General features: G+C 48.2%; 1 pseudogene across 1 annotated transcript in view; it reads right to left on the bottom strand.

Annotated features, from left to right (window-relative positions):
* Window positions 1-10429, bottom strand: part of LOC308352126 (small ribosomal subunit protein eS6-like) — a 36748-nt pseudogene extending 26319 nt beyond the window's left edge. Inside the window, exons 1-2 of the transcript in view lie at window positions 10352-10429; window positions 8412-8545 (exon numbers count right to left, since the gene is read on the bottom strand). The product of the transcript in view is annotated as a small ribosomal subunit protein eS6-like (transcript). The remainder of the gene's footprint in view (window positions 1-8411; window positions 8546-10351) is intronic.
* Between the last annotated feature and the right edge of the window lie 2570 nt (window positions 10430-12999).

The raw sequence follows: 12999 nt of genomic DNA, 5'->3' as shown, positions 1-12999 counted from the left end.
CCCATGTCCCACAATAATTATAACTGATACGGTGTTATGGGAGTTGAGTGACAGTCAACCGGATGAGCCATTGTTATATTTTATAGGAAGCTAGGCATCCATTCTTTTTGGTTGTGGAATCTCTTTCCATAAATTTGAGCCATTTTCCAAAGTATTTTACATTTTTAAGCCTTTAGAAGACCACATGTCCCCTGTGCCTTTGACTAGAGCTAAAGAAACGTCTGCCTGCAATGAAATCAAGAACTTGTACCATGATGTAAATGCACATACTGTTTCCTGCATCAAGAAAGTTTTACTAGTTTAAAAAAAAAAAAAGATCAGCTGAATGAAGCATTGGTTTAGTGAAGTAACTGATTTATAGTCTGGCACAAGTTCCTTATTGCTTTGCACACTGGTGACAAACAGACTTTGGCAGGCAGTTTTCCTCACTAAATCATGTCTGAAATACTCCTTGATTACCCCCAAGGCTGGTGCTATTGCAGCCTATTTTATTCTTCTTCCTGCATAAACATAAGCACAGGGGCACTAAATATTTCCCAATCAATATTGCCCATAATCGTGTGGACCTAAGAAGCAATTGGGGATCTTGTGGAACACACAGATTCCAGAGACTCATCCCCTTTAAATCAGTAGGTTTTTTCCTAGGGCTCAGGGTTTGTATATACATTTTTTTTAAAGATTTTATTTATTTATTTGACAGAGAGAGAGAGAGAGGGAACACAAGCAGGGGGAGTAGGAGTGGGAGAAGCAGGCTCCCCGCCGAGCAGGGAGCTCAATGCGGGACTCAATCCCAGGACCCTGAGATCATGACCTGAGCCAAAGGCAGACGCTTAACGCCTGAGCCACCCAGGTGCCCCTGTATATACATTTTTAAGATTGTATTTATTTATTTATTTGACAGAGAAAGAGATCACTAGTAGTCAGAGAGGCAGGGAGAGAGAGGAGGAAGCAGGCTCCCCACTGAGCAGAAAGCCAGATGTGGGGCTCGATCTCAGGACCTGGAATCATGACCTGAGCTGCAGGCAGAGGCTTAACCCACTGAGCCACCCAGGCGCCCCCAGGGTTTACACTGTTAACAATTACACCAAGTAATTCTAATATTGTTGATTCATGAGAAACACTATCCTTCGGGCTGTGCTGTCAGAAATGTATCAGTTTCTTCTCATAGAGAGATGCCCTCCCAGTCACATCCAATGACCCAAAGGGAGTACTGGAGAGTAAGAAAGCTGTAGACACCCCTGATGCCATGAAAGGTTTCTGTATCAACAACCACATTCCTTCCTCTTACAGAATACTGATCCAATGGGAAAAAGCAATTTTGTGGGCCTTTTTCTGCCACTTGCAACCAACTATAATCCACAGAGTTATCCCCCAACTGTGATGAACTACTGTGAAGTCGCTCTCTCCATGAGCTCACTTCTCATTAGAACTCTTTTTGTTCCTGTTCACTCTTTTATCACCTTCCATCATTTCCCTTGTGCGATTCTGTATTATGGACGGCAATGTTGCCATCCCAATAGGACTTTAAGTGATTTCGGAAGTGTTTTTATAGTATCAGCCATGGTGTAAGTCCTAAAAATCTGGACTGGTGATCCAAATCAAAATGTCTGCCCCTTTCAGCTTATCATGTGCCATTCCCTCATAGGCTCTAGGTACTTAAGACACACAGGAGTTTTGGAATTCCTTGAACCTATCTTTCTGTTGCAGGGCTGTTTCATATTCAGTGCCCCTCTCCTGGTGTACTCTTCCTCACAAACTTGGTCTTCCTAATCCCTACTCACCCTTCAGGTTTTAGTGTGAATTTATCCTACTCTCATGTTAGGTACTCCTTTCTAACATTCCCAGAAGATGCTGAATTTTCCACTGATCCTACTTATCACAATACAAATTACGTGTTGGTTGCAGGTCATACAACCAGCTCTGGAGACTACACAGGTCTTCCTATGACCAGTGTGGAAAACAATGCATTGTGTCTGTCTTTCTGACTGAATGCTTAGCTCTTGGTCCAGTGGCCATCACATGGTTCGCAATCAATCAGTGTTGAAAGAAGGTAAGGATAAGCTAACAGATGGTTCGAGTTTCACCACCTCTGGCTGTGACTTTGAAATTGGCACTCAGTTTTCCACCATCCTCTGGAGTTATTCACTCTTCAGAGGTTATATCTCTGAGGTCCAAATAGCATCTTGGATCAGATACATCTCTCTGAAATATCTCTTGAGCCATGAGAGCTCCAACTGCTACAGCATCATGGACGGAAACCATCTTTGAGGCTACAGGACTCAAGTGGTATGAATAAGCTCAAGATTAATGGCTCTGAGCAATGCTTGAGGGAACCCAGAAGAACGCTGATGAAAGATTTTTTTTTTTCATTTTCTTTTTACATGTAGGAGACAACTGCCATGATAGTCAAGTAGGTTTTTTAAGAACACTATGAGCCTCACATTGAACCTTTGTTACAATATCTGCAGGAAAGTATCTTCAATTTTAATCCAAAACCCTATTAAATAAATGAAGGAGTTGGGGAGACACCCAAATCAGGCAGAAACCTAGGGACAGCAGGGCTACCAGCAAGGAGACGCTGGCATCAGTGGGGGAAAGACAAGAGTTCTCTAGATTTGGAAAGTCTCATCAACCTCAGTGTTCCTGCACCCTTATGTCTAAGCGACATGTGCATGCTGACTTACGGCAGGGATGGGGGAGATGGACGCTGAAAGATGTCTGAGCGTCTTTTGTAAACTAATATTCAACAATTGGTTACTCTTTCTATGGATGGGATCAAAGTGAATCGTGGTAAGTGAGTTGTCTGAGCAAATGATTTTAGGTTTCTGTTATTTTCTTTTGTGCACCAGGGGGAAAAAAATGTAATAGTTTAAAATGGGGCAAGACAAATAATTAAGGACCCTCCAAAAAAATCTCCCCAGTAGTGCAAGTGCAGATACACTGAATTAAAACATTTCACAATAATATTTTTGAGAATACATGCTGTCTTGTGGTCACCATAGCTCTCCAGGAAACCCTATCTTTACCCAATTTTGAGCCTGCTTTCCTAGAAGAGATGTGAAGCCACTTTGATTGAAGAGACTTTTAAAAATACCACTGCTACCAGTGAAAGGTATTAAAATTAAAAACTAGGGGCGCCTGGGTGGCTCAGTCTTAAGTGTCTGCCTTTGGCTCAGGTCCTGATCCCAGGGTCCTGGGATGGAGCCCCGCATCAGGCTCCCTGCTCTCCCTCTTCCTGCTGGTTCCCCTACTTGTACTCTCTTTCTCTTTCTGTGTCAAATAAACAAATAAAAGTCTTTAAAATAAAAAGAAAATAAATTTAAAAATAAAATTAAAAACTAAATATGGCATATCACCATACTGTATATAGTCCAATACCACAATTTATATTTGAAAATGAAAACGTTTGAATACTTTCTTAGCATGATTAAGAAGAGGCAGCCAATAAAGTACAGTGTATAATAACTAGCCTTATTTCATTTAAAAAAAGATATTTTCTTATAATGATTTTATGACAAAATTAATGAATGCCCAGGCCACTGCATTAAGAAAAAATGATACTCTCCCCATGATACTTTCCAACTAGGATAAGACTTTCCATGTGGCTTTGCCTATGGGGAGATAATTCATCGGCTGAAAGATGTAGGCTGTTATATTTTTCTTCTTATAATAATTAAAATTATTTTTTGACTTCTACAAAGAGAATCAATGGTATTTCTTATTAAATTTAATCTTGCAAAGGAAAGAGGGAAAAATCCTTTTATTACTAGACCCCAATGCAATATGCTTCAAAATATCCTGGAGTGTTCTCAGTGCCCCACGGTCAGCTTGCAAAGAGTAAAGAAAGGCTAAGTATTAATCTCCCCCTCGTGGAGCCTGCACGAGCTGATCCAGGCAGAAGCCAACAGGCAGGGTTCAAGGGCGTGTCTCCAATAACGCCCGCGGGCAGGGGACTATATCAAAGTTAGTCCAAAGTAGGGAAACCTGGCAATTCAATTTCATATCAAAGTCTTTGAGGGAAACTTGATTGGATGCTATTAAATACCATCTACTTTTTATTGCATGTATAATTGATGTGCTATATAGTCTTCATAACAATCATACAATCACTTAAACATGACGATATCGGCACTCTAAGAGGTTAGAACCCACCAGTTATATGGTGATTGAGCCAAAGTTGAATTCCAGTCTCTCCACCACTCTGGACACCTTTCCAGTTTGCTCGTGTTGACTCTCCAGTCCCCAGGGGGAGAGGCCAGTCACAATCTAGGAATCCAGAAGGGAAGGATGGTTTTGTCAAAAGAGGCAGAACAAAGCACCAGGTGCATATGGGAAAGGAACTCACAGGAAGCATACAAGAAAGGCCCGCGTCAGTCGCTGCCCAGGAGGTGGAGACCGCTGGTCCAGGGGTCTCAGTACCCCGGGTCCTGGGCCGGGGATCAGGTCCGGCTCAGACTCCATGGGGAGAGGTCAGAACACGCAACCGTGCAGCAGATCTTAAAAGCCAAAACTCACCAGCCGCTGTAATCATTTCAACTGAGCACAGAACCGGGGGGTGTGAGCCCTCACAGGAGTTAGGTTAGAGAGGAGGAGGAAAGGACTAGCACTTCCAAACACTAATCAGCTATTGAAACGGGTTTTACCGTCGGAGAGCCCTTCATCTTCCGGAGCGGGGAAGTCTTGTCTTCCGTGAAGCCTGCAGAAATTACTAGCCAAGCTGAACGGGCGGGACTCTGCTCTAGGAGCGTGTAAGGTTTCACATATAAAGACCGTTTTCTCAAATTCTTTTATCAGACCCCCTGCTAGATTGCTCTCCCCAGACATTTAAAAAAAAAAAAAAAAAAAACCCAAGAAGATTGAAACATGGGACGCTTGAGGTCAGAAGAGCCAGCCGTGAAGAGCCAGGTAAGAAAGACGATTCCTGGCTCAGGTCCCTTGAAACAAGAGCTCTTTTCCCTCACTTCTCTTTAAACCAAAAACACTGCTTTCTCTTCTTCTCCTTTTCCTTGCAACGAAAGCGATAAATATTCATTAGAGAAGAATTACAAAGCATAGAGAACCTAAAAGAATGACAGAAATCCCCATCTGTACAACCCTGATACGGGACAGTGGTGCTTTATTATTGTTGTATGTGTAGATCTTTATTTCTGAAACACGTGTGTGTGTGTGTGTGTGACTGTGTTCAAAAGAATAATGAGAAAGAAGGGGCCTCATCTCAGGTGATAGGGCTTGACAAATACAACAAGGGAGAACTTCCAGGCAGCAAGTGTAGCTGACAGATCTCTAGGACCAGTGGTGGCCAATACAACCAGCGTATTGGCTGTAGGTCTATATCTGGCTGTCTGAATGAGGTACATCCCCAGACACCTTCATTCTCCTCCTACCTTCCCCAAATTTTCTCTATACAATCCCTTCTCTTGGGGGCAACTTGACTGGAAACTAAGGAAAAGAGGCCCTGTAAATCAACCTTTTCATTGAATTCAAGTAGGGAAAATTCAATACTCCCAGGTGCAAAGTCACAGAGCGGACATAAAAAATTCAGTGGAAATATCAAGTTGACCAGGAAAACCACAACCCCTCAAAGAATCCTTAATGGTTTGGGGAAAGATCCTAGGCTCCTTACTCTTTAGAGGAACTATCTCTGGACAGATTCCTAAATTCATTAATGGGAGGACTGCTCAGAATGGTATAGAACATGGGACTCAAAAGTCCTGACAAATCTTATCTGGTCTCAAGCAACCCAGTGTTGAGGATGGCATCCCATTTCCATAAAACACAGTCCAGCCACCAGAAGTGAGTCCCAGCACTTTAAATGTTTGTGCAATCCTTCAAAGCAATGCCCAACAGAGTTTGCATTTGGGCTCTGACCTTGAGGGATTTTGCCCCTTCCCTGAACTTCACCTCCTGCTCTGGAAAATGGCAACATCACCCCAGAACTGTGGTGTGTACCTACAAGGACTCAGGGACAAGGAGACCAGCACTATGCCTGGCACCTGCTCGGTAACTCACTAACACACATTCCTACCTTCCCATCTTGTGCCGGGCTTTGCTAACACCCACGCAGCTCAAGAGTGTTCCCAAAATTGCCATTCCCCACACCAGAGTTTCCTGGCATGAACCTTCTCAGTTTCTTTCTCACCTTCCTTGGATTACATGTTCAGTGCCTTGCAAGGTGGTAATGTCATAGTTTTGTATGTTTGTTGGCAACAATCTGCCAGTGAAAGAGGGTGTAAGCAGATGTCAGGACCCTTCACCACCCACTTGGTCTCTCTCTCTCTCTTCCCTCTCAAATTCCACCCTCCAGAGACATCTAGACAAGCTGGTATAAGTGCAGAGGAAATAAAACAGTGAGGGGAAGCTCTTGTCATGCTACATGTGAAGATTTGCAGGAAGCATGTGAGGAGAAAAGCAGAAAGAAGATCCAGAGGACTATATGGCCACCGACTTCAAGGGACATCATCTGGGATTGATGCTACAGCATTCAATATTCAGTAACCGTTCCACCGGACATAGCATCCGTCTTCTGTCACAGTGCATCACGGACTCACTGGATGACATCAGAAGTCGAGTCCTCGCTGTGGTTTCCAAGAGAAGTTTAGCTGCTGTCTCCTTGACACCTAAAATCTGGGCTCTCAGAACCAGAGGAAATTGGAACTGAAAAAAATGCCTCATCTTAGCAATGGCGGAAAGCCCACAGGGTTGACAACATTGTAACCTGCAACATAGAAGCTACCCCGTTACCTGTCAGGGAGGGGTCATGACTAACACAGAAGTAAAATTAAGCAAACCTCATGCTGATTTCCATCCAAATTCTCTCTGAGTCATTTTTATTTTGCATCCAAATGGCTAAGAATTGAGTGGGTGTTGGGGGGGGGTGTGGATCTCTCATGCAGAGGAATGAGCGATCTTAGCTTAAACTTTATTTTTTTTTTTTTTAGCTTAATCTTTATTACTTCTATCGTCTAGAACTAGGACCACAAGAGAACCTATTTAGGTTCAATGGGAAAAGGAGCCAGGGAAATGGGGTGATGAGTTAAGCCATCTCAGTGGGAAGTGTCTTCCTCACGGGATGCGCTCCAGCACAGGCTGTGTGCCCACGCCGCAGGGATGTGACAGAGAAGCCTCCACGGCCTCACACCCTCCAGCTAGACAACACTGAGGTTGTCATCTATGTCTGAGAAGTTATATAACTGTCTGAAGGAGGGAACTCAGTGGAGGGAATCTCAAAGCGGGTAACAAGGGAGGACCACAGACATTACAGGTCAGTGATGCAGGATCTTTGATCTGTCGAGATCCTAAGGCATCCCTTACACCATACTGTCACCGTTGATAGGAGTGGCAGAATTTTACCTACTCCTTCTATCCCCACCATCACTAGAGATCCTAGGACAGAAAGTCACATCAGTGTCTGCTCCAGGAAAGGGACAGAATCCCCCGGTTCATGGTCCAGGAACTTTGGACCAGATGGAGACACTTTGAAATGCATCAGTCCAGCCCTCCAGAATTTGCGTTCCACTGAGAAAAAAATCCATTGTGGATTCCAAATTCTTCTCAGTTAATCTCCAGATCACAACTTCCATAGGAAGGCATAGGGTATCCTGAAGAAAGAGGCCATTGGATGGGCTAGGTCACTCAGTTATCCATGGAAAATATGAAAGAACAGTGATTTCTCTCCCTTGTAATGAACAGTGAGCTCGGCCTGATTTTTCCACATCTGTAGCATCTGTGCATTTGGATTACTCTTCAGCCTGTGTCCTCAACACTTCCTAAAATGCCCACCAAGTTCATGCACGTCAATAAGGCAGGTTTTTCCTTTTATGCCCAATTGATACACTGTTACTTTTATCATCAGTATTTTAATGGATCTTGAGTCCAGCCCGTGGCTCCTGCAACGGGAGGGAGTTGGAAGCAGGGTCTGCGACCCTCCCTGAGCTAAGGACACTCAACGGGATGCCATCACTACCAGGAGGTCTCAGAAACCCCTGACACTCAGGACCTGTTCCATTTTGCACATTTCCAAATGAGCTTCCTCTGATCTCCACAGGCATTCTGAGCGTCTCCAAATACGAGCGGCAAAGGCAGGGAGTTCCAGAAGGAGGGATGCGAGACAACCGTACGTCCCCTTCGCGTCTGCAAGGACGGGCCCGCGGAAGACCAGCGGAGCCACCGACTCCCGCTCTGCTGAAGCACACAGCTTCCAGGAAACAAAAAGTCATCGGTTGCCTCCTGTAGTGTTTGCAGAACTCCGCTTGCATATGAAATGTGGCAGGTGTCCAGTCCCCGTTTCTTGTTCTTATACAGCACAATGAATATATCATTCCATTAGCCCGAAGCTTAGATCAGCTTAAGCTTAATCGGCAGCTTAGAGTTGATTTTGCTATCATCACTCGTTCAGGACTAATAGTGTTTACCGAGGCTTCCATGGGGTTCTTTGTGACAAGCAGCCGAAGCCAGCCCGGCAATTGTAGCTAACGGGCTTGGAGCAGAGCCGTTCCCATGCAAACTCACTGGCTCGCAGCGTCTCGAGGCGTTTGGCCAGTGTGATCTGAAAATTCAAAAGGTTCTAACAAAGAAAAATTAACTGCTAGCAACCAGGATGGGCAAGGAAAGGAACAGACCACCTACAAAGAAGCATTAGGGTTTCTTAGCAGCCTGGCATGAGGAGAGGAAGGAGGAGAAAGGAGGTGTTGGGGCCCACTTATCAGATCACACCAGTGGGAGTCCATGCCTGGACAGAAGCCCTGGGACTTGCTACTGGCCTCCCACAGACACCTGGTGTGACTCGGCAGTGTCTCAGTGGGGGCCACTGGCTGCCACCACGTGGGCCACACCTTCCCCCCACCTCTGTGGCCACCAGGACTGCGCCTTGCATGAGGAGAATCCACGCCCACTGTGTGCAGAGCAGCCAACCTTCCTTCTGGTCTGGCCTCCTCTCCCCCAGCCCCTTCCACAACCCAGGGCTCATCAGCCAGGCTCCTGCCACCAGTGACCTGTATCTGGGATGGGAGCTGGGCCCTGCTTGTGTGTGTGTCAGTTTGCAAAGTCTGCGTTCACAGCAGCCATCGGCATGCCCTGAATCCCAGAGTCGCTAAACAGGAGCCTTCTAGAGAATCACACTTTCTTTGTTTTTTACAGGTTTTTCAGAGATGTTAGATTTTCACTGCTCTCTGACCTCGGTCCTGTCCTACTCCCTTCTCAAGAGACCAACCACTCTCCGTCCCACTTCCGTGCCCAGCATGGTGACTGTGTTTGGTGCTCCAGTCCTTGCAGGAAGAGCATCTCCTGATGAAGGACAGCACGCAGTGACAGGTGGCCTGGGCTCCTGATGTCTGGAAACACCTTGAAGGTGTACGGGCTGGCGCATCCAAGGAAGAGTCAAGCTCTCGTGGCGAGGGAGGAATGTGTCCTGAGCTCTCAGGTGTGGAGAGCTGGACCTCCAAGGTCCAGAGCCTCCCAGCCTTCGCCCAGACGAGGTCAGCTGGTATCTACACCCCTGTCTTCCCACCTGATTTCCCCACTTAACTTCTCTGGGTTTCAGTGTGCTCATCATTAGGACTAAAGTCACAGGAGCCTCTTCCCTAGAAGGAGATGAGATCACACACCCAGCCCGGAACACAGCCTTCGCGTGGTGCTCCCTACTGGCCGACTGATGTCTCCGCTCAGCAGTGACGCTGGAGACCCAGCCGGAGGACAGCCACATGTCAGTATGGACTGGATGTGCTGCTCAGCCCTGGGGACATCAGTGGCAGCCCCAGCCCTGGTCTCTTCCCTTCACAGCTGTGACGGGAACCCCTGACCACCACCGTCTCGGTCCCACAACCACACCCCTGACTCCAGCTGTCAGGCTGTGCTCGCCCCCCAAGCTGGAGAGGGGCTCTCTTACAGGACTCTAACCCCTGCTTCCTGGAAGCAGTCCAGTCTCTGGGAGGGTGGTAGAGCTGTCCAGGGTGGGGGGGGAGGGAAATCAGCCTGCAGGCTGGGAGGCCAGGATGGCGAGGTTCCACTGGCTCCAGGAGGTTTCGCTGGCTCCGGGCCTGCCCCAGGGAGGTGAAGTGGCCCAGGTTACAGCTTTGGGAGACTCCCAACCAAGCCTCCTTGGACAGAATGAGATAGCGTCTTATGCAGGAGGAGAATCCGGGTATGGAAGAGAGACACCAGCCGGATCCCTGGATGGTGCTTATTTCTAGCTGTCACCAAACTCCATGACCTCGGGGAGCAAGGCTCTGTGCTCCTGAATTCCGTGAGTGGGGATGCGACACAGAGGAGGAGTGGGCGGCTGCAGGGATGCTGCTGGGCGGGGGTCTGACCCACAGTGAACACCCAGTAAACAGTGGCAACTACGCCTACCTACAGCTTTGCGCTCTGTCGACATCTGGAAGACCCACACGGGGTGCCTCGCGTACGGGACAGGCGCGAAGGGCTGCTGCATGATGAATAGAGCCACTTTGCTCCCTCAAACCTTGAGACACCAGACATCCATCAGCAGACATTATCTGTCTGGCAGGAGATGCCACTGCTCTTGTCCCAGACAGAGCCACACAGGGCCACGTGGGCAAATCCCGAGGCTGGGCTCCCTGTACAGGGACCTGAGAGCAGCCCTCGGTTCAGGCGGTGCCGACCTGGGGGACTGGAGGTTTCAAAGTGGGTCTGAGGACCGGCCTGCAAATGCCCACGGCAGAGTTCCCGAGAAGTCGTGTGTGGGCTTCCGAGCCGCAGGGACCTGAGCTCCCCCTGCAGGAGGCTGGAAGGTTACTGGCAAACACCAGCAAGGAGGTAGAGCAGAGGGGCAGGTACCAAGACTTAGGGCAAGCTGTCAAGACCAGGCAGAGGGGAGTTTGTGCAGGAAAGTGGGCGGGGGGAGGCCATGTGGGTCAGCGGCTCCTAACAGGAAGTGGGCAGCATGTCTTTTATGAGCCGAATTGTTTCACACCCAAGTTCACACGCTGAAGCCCTAATCTCCAGTCCCTCAGAACGGCCCCTTTGTAGTCACGATGCGTTGAGATGAGGCCCCACTGGGGTCCGGTGGGCTCCTAATCCAGTATGACCATTGTCCTTATACAAAGGGGACATTTGGAGATGGGGACACGTATAGAAACGATGGCACGTGAAGACTGGAGTTCATGTCTCCTTGATGGGAGACAATGTCACATGAAGACTGATGTGAGGAGAGAGGCCCCACCAGACCCCTCCCCAGAGCCTGCAGAGGGAGCTCAGCCGTGAAGACCTCAGGCTTCTGACCTCCAAGACAGAAACGTTCTGTGGCTTATCCCCCTGTGTCCAGGCAGCTTGATACAAGCCCACATTCTTGGCATAAAGCAATGAGATTGAAGTAAAGAAATACACAAAAGCCGAAATTCAGCCCATAGAGGTTCTGATTTCTGGCTCGGAGGCAGAAAACCTCTGACATGTAGTTACTTAGATGTGGGAAGCAGGGAGCGGTGGCTGACATTTTTGAAGGGCTGGTAAACATTTTTCTAAGCTGCCTGGCCATGTAGAAACACTGCTTTTGTATTTATTTGATAGAAAGCATCGAGGCTCCTCAGGGTTTTAGAAGTCAGAGTGGACTGTGAAGGTTCTCTGAGCTCCTGTCCAAATGCTCCGCATGCTGGAGAGGAGGTAACACCAGCTTCCCAGAAGTGCAGTTGGGAAAGGGCACAGCAGGATCCTTGTGGCAGGACCCTGATGCGTGAACTGACTGAATTTCGATTTACACGTTGCATCTAATTTCCGAATACTGCTGGTGAGCTTTCTAAATGACCTCTCCACCTGTTTCTGGCGGCGAGAGGCTGGACCCATCACCGTGTGGCATGGGAGCCTTGGGAGCTGTGTAAGCCATAAGCAGGGGGAGGGGTTGGAGGTGAGACCCCAGGTGTCTGTGACCTTGAGGGGGCTGGCATCTGTCAGCATGAGAGGAGGAGGGTGTGAAGCTGGTGTCTGTTGCCCCATCACTTACCATCACTCACCGCCTGGTTCCTGTGACCCACGTGGGGGAGGACCACCGGGGGAGGGAGGAGGACCAGTCCTCAACCCACCTCCTCCTCCCACAGCCGTATTCCACTCTCTCCCTTGCTGCCCTCCCTCCTTCCCACCTGACTTCTATTTTCCTCAGCTTCAGTGATTTGCAGCCTTGTAACTCAGATTCTCAGGGATGCACCGCGTGCAAATGAACTGTCTTATATGTGAGTAATTCTCCGATAAAGCTGTTGGGAGCAGCTACGGTACCGAGCAGTGGCATCCAATTGAAACAGAACGTGAGTCACATCTGTAATATTCCCTGGGCCACCTTTAGAAAATGAAAAGGAACAGGTCAAATCCATTTTCATGACCTGGACTTAGCCACACGTGTCCCAAATGTTACCATTTCAATATGTGATAAATATGAAATGTCCTTTTTCTCTTTCATAGTAAGTCTAAACCCACTGTGTATTTTATGCTGACAGCACATCTCGGTCCAGACACCACATTTCCGGGCGGTGCCCAGTGGCTGGCTTCTTGTTGAACAGTGAGCTCTGAAGCCACCGTGCGGGTGCGGGAAGGATCCCTGTCCCCAGGACCTGTGCCCTGGGTAGGGGGCAGGAAGCTCAAGGGCAGAAGCCATTGAGGTACAGCTTATGCCTCCCACCACAGAGGCCCTGGGATCATGACCTGATCCAAAGCAGATACCAACCGACGGAGGCACCCAGGTGACCCTGCCCAGGCACAAGTCTTACACACCCAGAACAGTTAACCCTGGGTCTCTGACCTGGAATTAGCAGGTAGCGTCTCAGGGGATCTTAATACTCAACCAGACCTCAAACAACATAAAGGAAGGGGGGATAAGACAGCTGGGAGACCCCCGCATTGCCTGGAAGGGAGTGGGTTGAAGGAGGACTGCCAATGGCCTGGGGTTGAACTATTCAACTTAAGAGAGACCATGACTGCGGCACCTGAGTGGCTCAGTGGGTTAAAGCCTCTGCCTTCGGCTCAGGTCATGATTCCAGGGTCCCCGGATCGAGCCCC

Source organism: Martes martes, assembly GCF_963455335.1.
Source record: "Martes martes genome assembly, chromosome: 11".
NCBI lineage: Eukaryota > Metazoa > Chordata > Mammalia > Carnivora > Mustelidae > Martes > Martes martes.
Note: the sequence above shows the minus strand (reverse complement) of the source record. Positions and strands in the feature narration are given on the sequence as shown.